Source organism: Manis pentadactyla, chromosome 8 (assembly GCF_030020395.1).
Source record: "Manis pentadactyla isolate mManPen7 chromosome 8, mManPen7.hap1, whole genome shotgun sequence".
Lineage (NCBI taxonomy): Eukaryota > Metazoa > Chordata > Mammalia > Pholidota > Manidae > Manis > Manis pentadactyla.
This window is the reverse complement of record NC_080026.1, coordinates 89,471,189-89,484,900: the sequence shown is the minus strand read 5'-3', so window position 1 is coordinate 89,484,900 and position 13,712 is coordinate 89,471,189. Positions and strand designations below refer to the sequence as shown.

Below are 13,712 nucleotides of genomic sequence, written 5' to 3'. Positions count from 1 at the left end.
GAGTTTGATGAGAAATGCAGAGCACAAAAAGGAGAAAACTTAAACTTTAAAGAGGGATGACTTGAGTAAATGGAGACAATTCTTTTTGTTTGTGTTCTTGTGAGATTCAATTTTTCCCAAATTGTTCCTTATATCTAGTGTAGTCTTGAAGTATTAATAGGATTTTTGGGGAGCAGGATAAACCAATTCTAAAATTCATGTGAAAAATAAATATGCATAAATAGCTGATAAGGTTGTGGAAAGGGAGAGTAATAATGACCTGTCCTAACATATTCAAATGGGGAGGTATAAAAGGAACTTTTATAGAGCTATGGTATCTGAAAAAGTTTAGTATTGGTTTATGAATCAACAGAATAGAAACCCCCTAAATAGACCTCTCTCTCTATATATATGGGGAAATGAGTGTGCAGTATAATTCATTTAAAATTGGTAAGGAAAAGAAGAATTGTTCAAAAATGGTGTTGGGGGAACTAGCTATCCGTTTGATAGAAGGAAAATTGGGTTTACCTAGTTTCTTTCAACAGAGTCACTTGCAGATGGATCAATTTTAAACGTCCAAAACTTAGAAGTACTGGAAGGAGGTATGTGTGTATATATATATATATAAAGTATTCTTAAATATGAAAGCAGCCAGTGGAAAAAGAACAGGAAACAGACTATGTATGGGAGATGATGTACAGATAGCTTGCATGCAAATGAAACGATCCTAATATTATCATAGTTAAAGAAATACAAATTTTACTTTTCACCCATCAGATTGACAAATAAAAGATTTGATAATCCAGAGAACTGGTTAGGGTGTTGGGAAATTGACAATCTTATGGACTAGTTGGAGGGTGTTTTGGGGGAAACTCACTGGAAAAAAGAGCATTGTTTGCTTAGAAACTGGCAAGTACACTTTGTGTCTGTATACTATTTTTTTTTTAATTTTCATTGCCAAACTCTTTTCCAAGATGTTATACCAATTTCCACTCCCATTAATAATATACAAATGTCCATATGTCCATTTAACCAACATGAGCCACAAACTTAAGTATGACAAAGATTTTAAAACACTGTGAACCTGAAAGATGAAACAGGTTTTCATTGTTATATAATTATTATTTTTAGATTATAAGTGAGGTTAAATATTTGTTATATTAATATCTTATAATTAGCTGTATAAATACATATTTAATTAATTATCTCTTCATTAAGACAATGATTGTTACATGTGTTGTAACTTTTTAAATTATCCTTTTGATAACATTTTCCATACAGGAGCTTTTACTTCTTTTTAGTAATGAAGTTTGCTTCATTTATTTTCTGGCTTTTATTTGAGTTCTCATTCTTCACACTAGCCTTCTGCAGGATTTTATCACTGTCAGATTTTTTGTTTATTTTGTTTGATTTTTTTACTGTAGAAATCTGTCTTATGGCAGACTTGCAGAAAGTTATACCCATGTGTCCTCAGAGATAATATTTTTGATTGCTTATGACAAAGGGAGCCATTCAAGCATAAGCTATAGATAACTTTAAATGATTTCCTGTTTTCTCTAACTTTATTTCTCCTTTTATTCTCCTTTCATCATTATTATGTTCATGTGCCTATTGGTCTGTATCATTTAGTCAAATCTGGCTACAAGTAATAGAGAATCGGAACAACAGTGAAATAAAAATTTATAAGCAGTCCAAACCTAGTATGTGCCCCTACTCCGTGAAGCCTTTGGGCAGCCAGTTCTTTCTGGTTAATTATTATTATTATTATTTTTTGAGAGGGCATCTCTCATATTTATTGATCAAATGGTTGTTAACAACAATAAAATTCTGTATAGGGGACTCAATGCACAATCATTAATCAACCCCAAGCCTAATTCTCAACAGTCTCCAATCTTGTGAAGCATAACGAACAAGTTCTTACATGGTGGACAAGTTCTTATATAGTGAATAGGTTCTTACATGGTGAACAGTGCAAGGGCAGTCATATCACAGAAACTTTCAGCTTTGATCACGCATCATGAACTATAAACAATCAAGTCAGATATGATTATTAGTTTGATTTTTATACTTGATTTACATGTGAATCCCACATTTCTCCCTTATTATTATTATTATTATTTTTATTTTTAAATGAAATGCTGAAGTGGTAGGTAGATGTAAGATAGAGGTAGAAAACATAATTTAGTGCTGTAAGAGGGCAAATGTAGATGATCAGGTCTGTGCCTATAGACTAAGTATTAATCCAAGCTAGACAAGGGCAACAAAACATCCACGGATGCAGAAGATTTCTCTCAAAACAGGGGGGGGTGAGGTTCTAAGCCTCACCTCTGTTGATCCCCAATTTTTCACCTGATGGCCCCCTGTGACTGTGACTGTGTTAGGTTGTTCCTCCCTTGAGGAATCTTACCTGTCTCTGGCTAACCAGTCATCTTCCGGGGCCATACAGGGAAATGTAAAGTTGGTAAGTGAGAGAGAAGCAAAAATCTTTGAAAAGGTTAGCTTTTTACTTCTTTGCAGAAGCCCTGTGGCTTCTATACTCAGCATTTGTCTTGAGGTATCTTTACCAATTGGAAGAATTATGATACTCGGTAATTTTCGATATGAGGCACGAATTCTACTAAAGGGTTGTAATTAGGAAGGAAGAAGAAAAGCTATAGAAGTAGCAGGCGGAAGAAAACATGGGAAGATTGATTATTTCTTTGTGTGTCTGTATACTTTTACCTCTGAAGGTAACTACTCAGAGAAATAAAAATCGCTTGTCCTTGGTGTATTTGTATGCTTTTACTTAGGGATTGGTGTTTGGAAAAATAGGGAAAGCCCAGATGTAAAGGGCTTTGAATGCCAAGCTAGGTGGGGAGAAGGAATAATTAAACATGACTCTCTTTCTGAGGTCAAAAAGGAATTGTGAGTTTTCTTAGGAGGTTTCTAAAAGGTAATTCTTATTTTTGATCTTCTAGGAATAATTTTACTCACTGTTAATTAATAAGGCGCACCTTATGTATCTATAATAGGGCCTAATAAAGATTTTGGGGAATTAGGAGTGGCTGGAGGCAGGGTTTAACTTTCTTGAGGCTCTTGCATTTCCTAGAATCAGTCTCTAACACTGGTTTTGGAGTAAGCTCTTCTCCTTGATTTTCTGTGTCTATGTCTGTGCCTATTCTATGTCCACATCTATCTCTGTCTCTGTCTTTTTTTCCCTTGGTTCTCTTGGCTCTGTTCCGATATTAATCCTCTTTGTTTTCTGTTTTGGGTTTAGTCAGGGGACTCTGATAACACTGGGAAAAACAGGTCTCTTGTCCTTAAAGACTATTAGATAGACAAATATTACTATAGAAAAGCAATAAATAAATTAGTATTTCTATTAGGCGAGTATATAGTTAAATGACTCATGCAGAGACTGTAAATCCATTGTCTTATCAAAGAATATGTGCCTGAGAAAGTAAAAAGCTGAAAATAAATTGTAGTGTGAGTACAAATGATATAATTTCATTAAAAATAGGATATGACTAATATTATTGCCTGTTTATGGAATCTTCACCTGAGCACTGGAAAATTGCAATATAATATTTATTTAGAAACTTTCCCAAACCTCACTATTAAAAGAGTTTTCTGACTGCTAAAAATAGACTTCCCGTGCTTGGATTTAGGCTGACCATGGTCGAAGCAGCTGATTTACAAGTTAGGACAAAGAAATGCCCTAGGATTTGGTGATTTGTGGCATAAAGCCTGGAAAAGGGGTCAGGCACCTCTAAAAGTGGAAGTATGGGAAGAAGGAAGCTGAAAACTGGAGTGCTGGTTAAAATTCTGTGTTAGAAGGAGGCTCATAGCCCCTTCCAGTAATGTAGGCCTCTCATTCTAGTAATGCTGGGGAATAGGGAAGCCCTGATCTGCAGTGTTTGTCAATTTTTGTGGTGTAAACACTCCTAACCATGGCTGTTTTTCAAATTATCTGCATGATGCCACTGAATGCAGAATTGGGAATAGATGCTCATATTCAGCTCTTTCACCTGGACTTCCTGTGAATCTGCACTAGTGAGGTACCACATGCCAGGGATGCCATATTTCTGCCAGGCCTGTGAGTGCTCCAGTTCAAAGGTACCATGCTAAGGGCCTGCTTCCACTCTTGGTATAAACAGTCTTGGCTTGGATGCTTCCTGAATGCTTGAGCCTGAGATAAAGACTTGTATCTAAGTAATTTATTTGGGTGGTGACACCAGGGAGCAGGGGTGAGGGACTGGGCAGAGTGAGGATGAAAAGGAAGGGTTAGGTAGGATAAGTCTTCATTATCAAAGTCACTACTGAGCCCAGCTGGGGCTTGATACCACCAAGATCCTTCTGTGGATTGCACAGAATGCCACTTAGGGTTCTCTACCTAGGGGTCAACTGGAGAGAGCAACTGTCTACCAGTTCCTTGCCCCACTGGTTGTGGCTTAATCCTGGGCATTTACTCGCCTGAACTTTTATCTGGAGTCTAGGCTCCCAAACCATGGAACTTCAAAGAAAAGGGACTTTTCCCCCTTTCAGCTAAAAACCTGGCTTTCCAGTTCTTATTCTTGATCTAGAATCAGCTTCTTCTCCAGAATAAATAGTAATGGGAATATACATCCTTTTCAGGAGAACCCTCACTCCCTTACTCGGGACGTGATTTGTTCCTGTGGGTGCTGCTTGTCCTCTTCTCTCCTCCAGCATTACTGTAGCTGCCCTTGATACATTTAAGAATTATTCTCTTAAAACCATGTTTGGGACTTGAGCAATCTATTCCAGGTTGTGCTATGCCATTCCAGCTAGGGCTCTTTACAGAGTTTCCCTCCCTTCCTCTCTCCCTTCCCTCCTTCCCTCCCATCTCTCTCTCTCTCTCTCTCTCTCTCTCTCTCTCTTTCTCTCTCTCTCTCTCTCGTCTCTATCAATCATCTATCTATCTATCTATCTATCTATCTATCTATCTATCTATCTATCTATCTATCTATCTATCTATATCTATCTATCTACCATCATCTATCTATCTACTCTCTCTCATCTATTCATCTATCTTCTTCATTTCAGCCTTGAAGCTCTTGTAAGCATGCAGTGTTTTATAGCAGTGACTCTCAAGTCCCTTCTCTTCTTCCTTGCCTCCCAGGGATGGGGGTCAGAGGTGGGGGAGTGGGGCAGGCAGTTTTGCTTGTTACAGTAGTTTGGTCCATCTGACATTTAATTGGTTTGGGCCAAAGTTGCTTAGAGGTTTTGCAGTATGCGGAACTGTCCCCTAAAATGGATTGCCCAACATCCCACGCAGCTCACAGATATCTCACTGGACATTCATGTAGGTACTGCTTACAATTTCCTAAGCGTAGAACATAACTCTGGTTTTACTTAGGAACATTAAGTGTTTTTTGCACAATTTTAATGTACACTGAATTTTCTAGGAATGCAACCACTCGGGTATGAAACGAAGATTTTTTTTTTGTTTTGCTCTATATTGTATTAAGAGCTGTTCACTGTTTCAGAAAAATCATTTCACTGTTGCAATGCTGCTTGTGATATTTGAATTGCCAATACGACCCAGCCTTATCAATCTGCATTTGTAGCTGTCACATTCATAGGGATTCTGTGCAGGGAAAAAGTGACTCTTGTATTATGTGTTCCAGTGTAAGTGTGTCTGAACATTTGTGTAATGAAATGCAAATATATATATATTTGTAAACATATACAGTAATTATATATAAATGACATATATAATATATATTTGATGTATGAGATATATTTTATATCAATATAGTTAATATGTAGTTATTAACTAAGAATTTCATTTAAGAATGTTAAAGGACATTGGAAAATGTTTATTTTATGAATGAAGTATAAGTTCTGATGGGTTTGAGCACCATGTAAATTCATACAGGGACAAGAGACGGTTTTCTTTAAGAGGCAGGAAAAATCTGCAGAGACATATCCTACTGAATTTCTCTGTGTGAAAGGGCAGTCATTTCCTTCATCACATTTTAGGTGAGATTTGCTTCATCTGTATAACTAGAAAATCTTTATTGTTTTCTAAGAACAAAAAGACAGTTTGTCTCAAATACAGATTTAACCTGGCAGTGTTAGGAGGCTAAAAATGATTCTTTGAAATAATATCAATACTATGGCACCCCTTGTGTAGTGCCTTCAGTTTAAGCTGCCAAATTACTTGTTGCTTACATCATCCACCACTAGCTTTTGAGGTTAGGATCACAAAGACAGGACAATTGCCTTAACACTTTTAAAGCTACATCAAGTAAAAATTATGTTAATCCTTTAGCAGTAATATAATACATCTCAGGTTTAAATAAGTTGAAATAAAAAGGCAGGTTCAATGATAGCAAACGTTGATTTCATTTAGGTTCCATATCTCTGAAAATGATTGTGATTTTCAAAGCTAAAAGAAAAGTTGTTTTTAGAACCATCAATACAAGATGCTCTGGTTTATTAATATCTCCAAGGGACTGATGCAGTGGTTAATTAATAAAAGAAATGTCACCCAGAAGGTCTGTGCTGGGAATTTTCATTAACAAGTTGAAAAAGAAGTAACAAAGTAATCAATGGACTAAAGCAGACATGATTGACTATAATTACTGTGCTTGTTAAGGGTATCGACTAACAGCAAGATGGGCTGTCAAAGTTGAGGCATGGTACTCTGAGAAAATTAAATGAGAAAAATTAATGAGAAAAAATTCATTTTAGCCCTTCTGTTATTACCAAGGCAATAAAGTTAATGTGTCAGTTTCAGCAGTTATGAAATAGTTAAATTGAGGTTTTTAATTTTAGCACTAACTACACCCTGACTAGCATTTAAATGCTGTATTTGGGTTTACTTAAAGTGAAATAGAGAGGGAGAAATTAGGTGGTAAATATAATATCAAAGGACCACAAACAAGACATAAATGCAGTTTATACCAGGATAGCAGCTATAAAGATGGAAAGCAGTGGGTTTGAAGAACATTTGAGAAATATAATTAATACAACACCATTCTCTTATTATGTTGACACCTTTTATTTCTGCATCAAGGCAAGTATAGCTCCCTCCAGGAAAATTTCTTGGATTATTCCTCCTTCTAAAGCTCTCTCTCCCTCCTTTGAAATCCCATAGCTACTGAGCTTTACCTTGTATTACATAGTTAGTTTGCATTTTCAATTCTGTTGTGGACACACTCAATGCCCCTAGCTTTCAGTGAATGGTGAAGACAGAAATAGTAAACAAGTAAGTAGGCAAGGTTCTGATAAGTGATTTGGGAGAGGGAAGATAAGGTAATCAGATCCTCTTTGAGAAGGTGCAGGATTAAATCAAGGATGGGAATGAGCCAGTCACGTAAATAGCTGGGAGAAAATGATTTCAGGTGGAGGAAAAAGTGCAACAGCCTTAAGGGAACAGGATTGGTTATTTTATGAACCAAAGTCAGTAAACTAGGGTGAAGAGTGTTTTCTGAGTCAAGGTGGGAAAGGTTGACAGGATCCAGGTCATACAGGCCCTTGTAGATTTAGTCAAGAATTTGCATTTTCTGCTGTGAGCAATAAGAAGCCATTGCATGATTTTAAGCAGGAGAATAATGTAAGCTAGACTGTGATTTGAAAGATCATTTAGATGCTGTTTTGAGAATGTATTGAAGTGTCTCAGAATAGTTGGAGCAGGGGAGAAAGAGAGACAAGTGGATGTACCTATTAAAGATAACTTTTGGAAGCAGAGTTAATGGAAATTCTTGATGATTGTGAGGGAAAAGAATGAAGAAAGGATGACTTCTAGGGTTTGGCTTAACTCATTAGGTGATGGTTACCAATTACTAGACTATGAATGACAGAGAGAAAAAGGTTTGAGAGCAAAACTGAGAAGCTTTTTGCTGGGGCAAATTAAGTATGAAATGTGTATTAACTATGCAAATGGAGAAGGTAGTTGTATGTATGCCTCTGAGGCTCATGAGAGAGGTCTGTGTTAGGGACCCAAATTTGGGAAACATTACTATATGGATGTGATTTGTTTATTAGGTGAGCTAGTTTGTTTACTCCAATCCCTGCATTTCACTTTGCTTTGTTGTATCTCACTCTCATTTCTAATAACACATTGGATAGGCTCCATAATTTTTCTGCTGTTTTCAGTACTTTGAAGCCTGCTTAGTCCAGTTTAAAACTGGTGTCTCATTCCAATTTAAATCTCATCTTCTCCCCTTCCTCCAGCCCTGACCAGATACCTCCTCAAGGGAGTTGGAAATGGGAAGGGGCAAGATTGACTTTTTCATTACTTCTTTTGCTCTGGTATCTTCAGAGGAGAGAATTAGTTGGCCTTGCTCCCTAATTTTTCAAGTTCCCTGACTTTTCTTCTAGTGTTGGGGCTAGGAGAGGTGCTAGGAGAGGAAGAGCATGTGGTTCTTTTCCTACTTGCTTGTTAGTAAGCCCTGAGTGAGGTGTCTGTCCTAACTCTTGGAAGTTCCTTAGCATGCAGTGTATATGGTTGGCTTTGTTTTCCTTCATTTTGAGCTTTAGTTGTCAATTCTGAGCAACAGGAAAAGTCCCACTCAACATTCCATTACAGATCTCATTGAAAGCCGTAGGATTGGATGAGCTGTCCCCTGGGAGACAGTGTGGATTTGGTCCCATGGAGGTTGTTGGTAGACATAAAAATGGCAAGGAGGAGGGGCACGGCCTGCCTTGTAGGAGGAGGGAAGGTACAGTGATGGGGCTCAGAGCTGACCACTTGTAGATTTGATCATGAGATGACAGGGGCATCTCCCCAGGTGGTGTCTGTTTTTCTCAGTGAGGCAGTGGAGTTGGTTAGTAGTTGATAACAGAGTGGGTAGGTGGGGGGAATGGGAAACATCTTTTTGCCACAGTATGTAAGACCTTTGAAACAGGAGCAGATTCATTTAGAGTCACTTTAAATATCCAAGAAAGTGCCAGAACCATTCATCACATATTTTTGCAATAAAATAATTTTAAATTTCACATACATAAATTATCCTTAGTTTTTAAATCTCATCTTAATAAGGTGTTAAAGCTGCTTAGAAAATGTCATGGTTTTTTGAAGCCCCAACCTGAAATTACCAATATTTTGAGGTTTCATGTATAGAATAAAATGGACTTGTGGTTCATGCAAAAGCTATGTTCATTCTTTAAGGTATTTTAATGAAAAGAGAAATTATTCCATTCTGAATGAAGGCTGATTGCACCCTGGAGGGCTTATTTCCCAAGAGGGGCTGCTGATAGAGATAGAATGATTTTATTTTTGGAGTGCCTCTGATCTTCTAGCTGGCTCCTAACATGGGGCTCCACATCAAGGGGCTTCTTGGGACGTATGGTTTGAATGACTTTGTCTGGGGCCAGCCCTGATACCGAGAACTAGAGACACACTTCTCATTGCCTTGGGACGATTACAGCAGCCCTGATTTCTTCTTTTTTCCCTTTTTTCTTTTAACTCTTCTCTACCCCTAACCTTTGTTTGCTTGCAAGAGAAATGTGGGCCAAAATTTTAAAGTTTGAAAGAAAACAAGTAAATAGGGAAGGAGAATAAATAACTGAGCAAGACTGGGCAAGGTGACAGGAAGGAATTACTGTGAAAATCTGGAAGGGGGCCAGGGTGCAAAATGCAGTGGCTGTGTAGTTTACAGGAACTATTTAGTGTTCAGCATGCTTCAGTGATCACCTAGAGAAAGCCAGATTTTTCTGGTTTTATTTGCTACCCTATAGTTAGCTATGGAAATCTGACATAGGTGATCTGTGTTTTCTGTCAGCCAACCTATACAAATACAGAGGACTCTGGGGCCTCTGCCCACCAAATTGGACGTGATATGAATTGCTAGGAGGAGGACCTCTTGTGGCTATAGTGAGAAATACTTCAGTTAAAACCTATCTCTGAGGCTGCGGACATTTTTATGAGGGAATAAAAAACCCAGCTCCATAGGGCTCTTTAAAATTACATTTCAGATTTTGTAATATTTAATTGTTTGATAACACCAAGTACTGGAATTTCACTTGTATTGCATCTCTGAGGAGCTCAGTGTAATTTGAAGCACTTCAGATTTTATCCATTTAATTCACATATACCCTGAAAAGTAGATAGAAGGAATAAGGGTTGTCATCTCCATTTTGCAGATGGAAAGGCAAGGTACAGAGCAGGTAGGTAACCTGCTTGTGGTTTTACAGGCAGTTGGGCAGGAGCAGGCTGGCTCATAATAGAATTTGGGTATCTTGTCTTGGGCTCAATTCAAGAGTCTGAGTTTGGAAAACATTCATTATTAAAGCTCTAAAACTAAAACTTCTATTTTGCAAGTGTCAAGCGAATTCTTTATTCAAGAAAAGATGGATTGTGAGACATAAAACTTACTCTTTGTTTTCACTGTGAAAAGAGGCTTTCCAAGATTCTCCAGGGGGAAAAAGCTGCTTTAAAAAAATCTGGGAGAACAGTTGTTAGCAACTGAGAATCTTTATAGATACATGTAATGTCAATTATGCGTATTTTAAAAGAAGCTGTGTAAAAATAGTTATTTTGCAGGTTTCCCTAGAAATTATATGAAATGAAACCCCTTTCATAGTTGATTCTTTCTGACGGTGCCTAGACCTGACTTTCCTTTTGGCTCCCTAATATTTGTTCTAAGAGTGCCTGTGGAGCTAATAAATAATGCCTTAAAAAAATTTTTGAACTTAGCCTTTTAAGAACAAGAATGCCAAAATTCAAATGAGTAGTTCTTTTTTAGGGGCAGTTACTACCTATTGTTTTAGAAGCTATTGGAAAAAAAATCACAAAAATGGTAATGTCTAAGGAAATGTGGTGTAAGTTCAAGTGGGACACCAAGGAATTTATGAAATGGTAAAGTATAGGCAGGGCTATGCAAGATTGTTCAGTGAATGCTAAGGTGTTGAAAGAGGAAATCAAAAAGCAAGGGAGGAGGACATATGAAAAAGAATAGCAATAGGAAAACAATTTTGTTGGGGAAGACTGTATTTTGGTAACTTTAATAATGGTTCCATCTGTGGAGTTTTTGGTGACTATCCAGTTTACATACTTTACTGACAATTGTGTGGTTCTACATAAATTCTGAAAGCAGAGAGTGTGGTAACTGGTGTAACGGTATGAGAGAAGAAAGATTTCAGAGGAAAATACTATCAGATGTGACACATCATTCTGTGGTACTGAAGACACTAAATTTTACCTAACTCATCTTTTGCTATGTGGATTTCCTGGACTACTGTTAACCCTGCTTTATCATTTTTCACTCTCAATAATTCCAGCCTTCAGCTTTAATCAGATATAAGAGGTCCTTGTTCTGGAAAGGGACTAGAGAAATGCAAATCTAACTTATCCAGAGATTCCTGACAGCTATGTTTGTAGCTCTCTAGGCAAAGTATGTGTCTGGCCTATTTCAACAAAGTATTTTCAGTAACAAGTTGTCAGTGAGGTCAGTGACTAGCGGCTCAGGATTAGATACCACCCACCCTGGCTTGTAACCTCCCCTTTCTTTCTTATCCTGGGTGAATGACACTCAGCTAAAGTGACTGCCCCACTGTCACTGCCTCTCCATTTGGTACTCTGAATTTCTGTGACTAACCAAGAAGTCTTTTTTTTTTTCCCCAAAGCTCTTTTTGGAAAATTCCCTACAAGAGCCGAATTTTAAACACACTTACTTTATAGGAAGCAACAGAAAGGTAAGAGTCAAGTGTGTAAAGAGAAGAGCTGACTTCAGTGTGTTCTTGTTTCTGTGTTAAATTGCTCTGCCTTAGTTATGTATCATAGGTTTAGAATGTGGGGTTTCTTTCTGAATTAAAGAATATCATGTTATTATGTAAGATGGGAATGTTTTGAGTAGTTATGATGAGAAATGTAGGCTTTCAAGCTAATTTTAAAGTTATAAATAACTCTCAAACTAGTGCCAGGGGAAGCTAGTAGCCAAGGTCGTGCTTTGCATTCAGAGGGTTTCTGGCTATAAAAAGCTGATTGCAATCCTGTGCAGGAAAAGATAAGATATGGCCTGGATGCTTGTGCTTTGGCATGGGACTGAGGCAAAAGGAAGCAAAGATAGAAAATGTTTTGAAGGGATTTTACTTTCAACCAAAAGCTTGTTCACAATAAATGGAAGATTTTTCAATTAAGATAGTGACAAAAGCATTCTTTTTTGAATTTAATATTTGTCTTATATATTTGTTTTATAATTGGCAATTAATAGTAGAGACTGAGGAATCTCTCAAGAGTGTTTTACCACTATTTGTGCTCAAATGAAAGTCACACCATACGGAATGAACATGGGATATAATAATAATGTAAAGAGAAGGTCACTATCTGATTGGGGTCTCAGTGACTGTGAGCAGTTGTTCTCAGTTGCTCTGAAGACAGAACCTCAGTTAGATATGAGTTCAGAGAGAAACAAAAAGAAAGTTAGTTTAGGCATCAGGAAGTTCATCGACTGTAAAGGTTTTGAGTCATTGATTCCACTAAGAAAAACTGTCGTGACATCTCTGGAGATACAGGAGATCTGGTGATTTGCTTGAAACATGCAAGTAGGGAAAAATAGGATCTTAAATTAGCCTAGGTTTTGGGTTTGTGGCTACCTTGTTTGGAGAACTAAAACTGTGATTTGGAGATATGGATTATCAACAGTCAAATTTGAATGACATATTTGCGTGTGCAATTAGAATTTCATTGCCATTAAAAATTACCTCAGTAGTAGCATAGGACAATTTTGATTAAATGGAGAAACCAAAAATACAGACTGTATAGACATAGCTATTTCCATTTGTTACTTTTTATACACAGTCTCTGTCTTCCTTCTTTTTTGAGTAAAATACTGGGATTTTTATAATAAAACTTATTTTTTTATCATTATAAAAGTAATATGAGCTCATTGTAGGAATTTTGAAAGCACAGAAGAAAAATAACTTGTAATCTCATTGATGTGCTTCCTTCTAGTCTTTTTTCTGTGCGTAGCTTTAAAGTGAATTGTGATAATACTGTAGATAAAGTTGCTTTTTCATTTAACCTTAAACCCAAGCATTTTCCATATAATATTGCCCATTCTACATGGATGTTATTTAAAATTGCTGTGTAACATTCATCCAAGTGAATGGATATAATTTTATTAATCATTGTTGATTATCTTAGTGCTATGGTAAAATCTGTATGTGTATGTACATTTATTTATTTTAAAGATCATTTCTTTAAGCTCTATCCTTAGGCCATTAGAGTTGAAGACACAGATTGTGATTTTTAAGAAGATGAGTTTTTACTGTTTTTCTTTTAAGGCATTGTAAAATTCCTTGTCTACCAAATGATATATTTATTGTCTCTGATATTCAAAACATTCTTATCAGGCACATATACAGCAATATACTATTGAAAGGACAGAATTCCCTCTATTTACAAAATTTCAATTACCAGCTTTTACAGATATCCACAAAGCTACATATCAGAGTTGAAAATGCTTTAGCTCTGCCTGAAGCTAACAGACAATATTATTTGTTATATTACTTTGTACTTTAGAACAATAGAATTTATAAATAACTTTTGTTAGGGGATTATCTATACATAGTTCTGAATTATATGAATTTTAGGATACAGTTTTGACAAAGAAATAGAATTAGGAAGGATAAATAGTTACAATGGAAGTTTGGGGAAATTATAACTATTTCAAGAAAATCTGTAGGCAGTGGAGTGGAAAGAAATTGTGACAAAGAAATAGAATTAGGAAGGATAAATAGTTACAATTAAAGTTTGGGGAAATTATAAGTATTTGGAGAAAATC

General features: G+C 36.6%; 1 protein-coding gene across 3 annotated transcripts in view; it reads left to right on the top strand.

Annotated features, from left to right (window-relative positions):
- The window catches only part of CTNNA3 (catenin alpha 3), a 1,667,940-nt gene that overhangs the window by 18,253 nt on the left and 1,635,975 nt on the right, over positions 1 to 13,712 (top strand). Inside the window, exon 1 of one of the 3 annotated variants that reach the window (XM_057505909.1) lies at positions 11,388 to 11,622. The exons of the other annotated variants lie outside the window; for them this stretch is intronic. The gene's annotated coding sequence lies outside the window, so the exon portion shown is untranslated. Of the gene's footprint in view, positions 1 to 11,387; positions 11,623 to 13,712 lie in introns of those variants that run through there. 3 annotated transcript variants of the gene reach the window in all.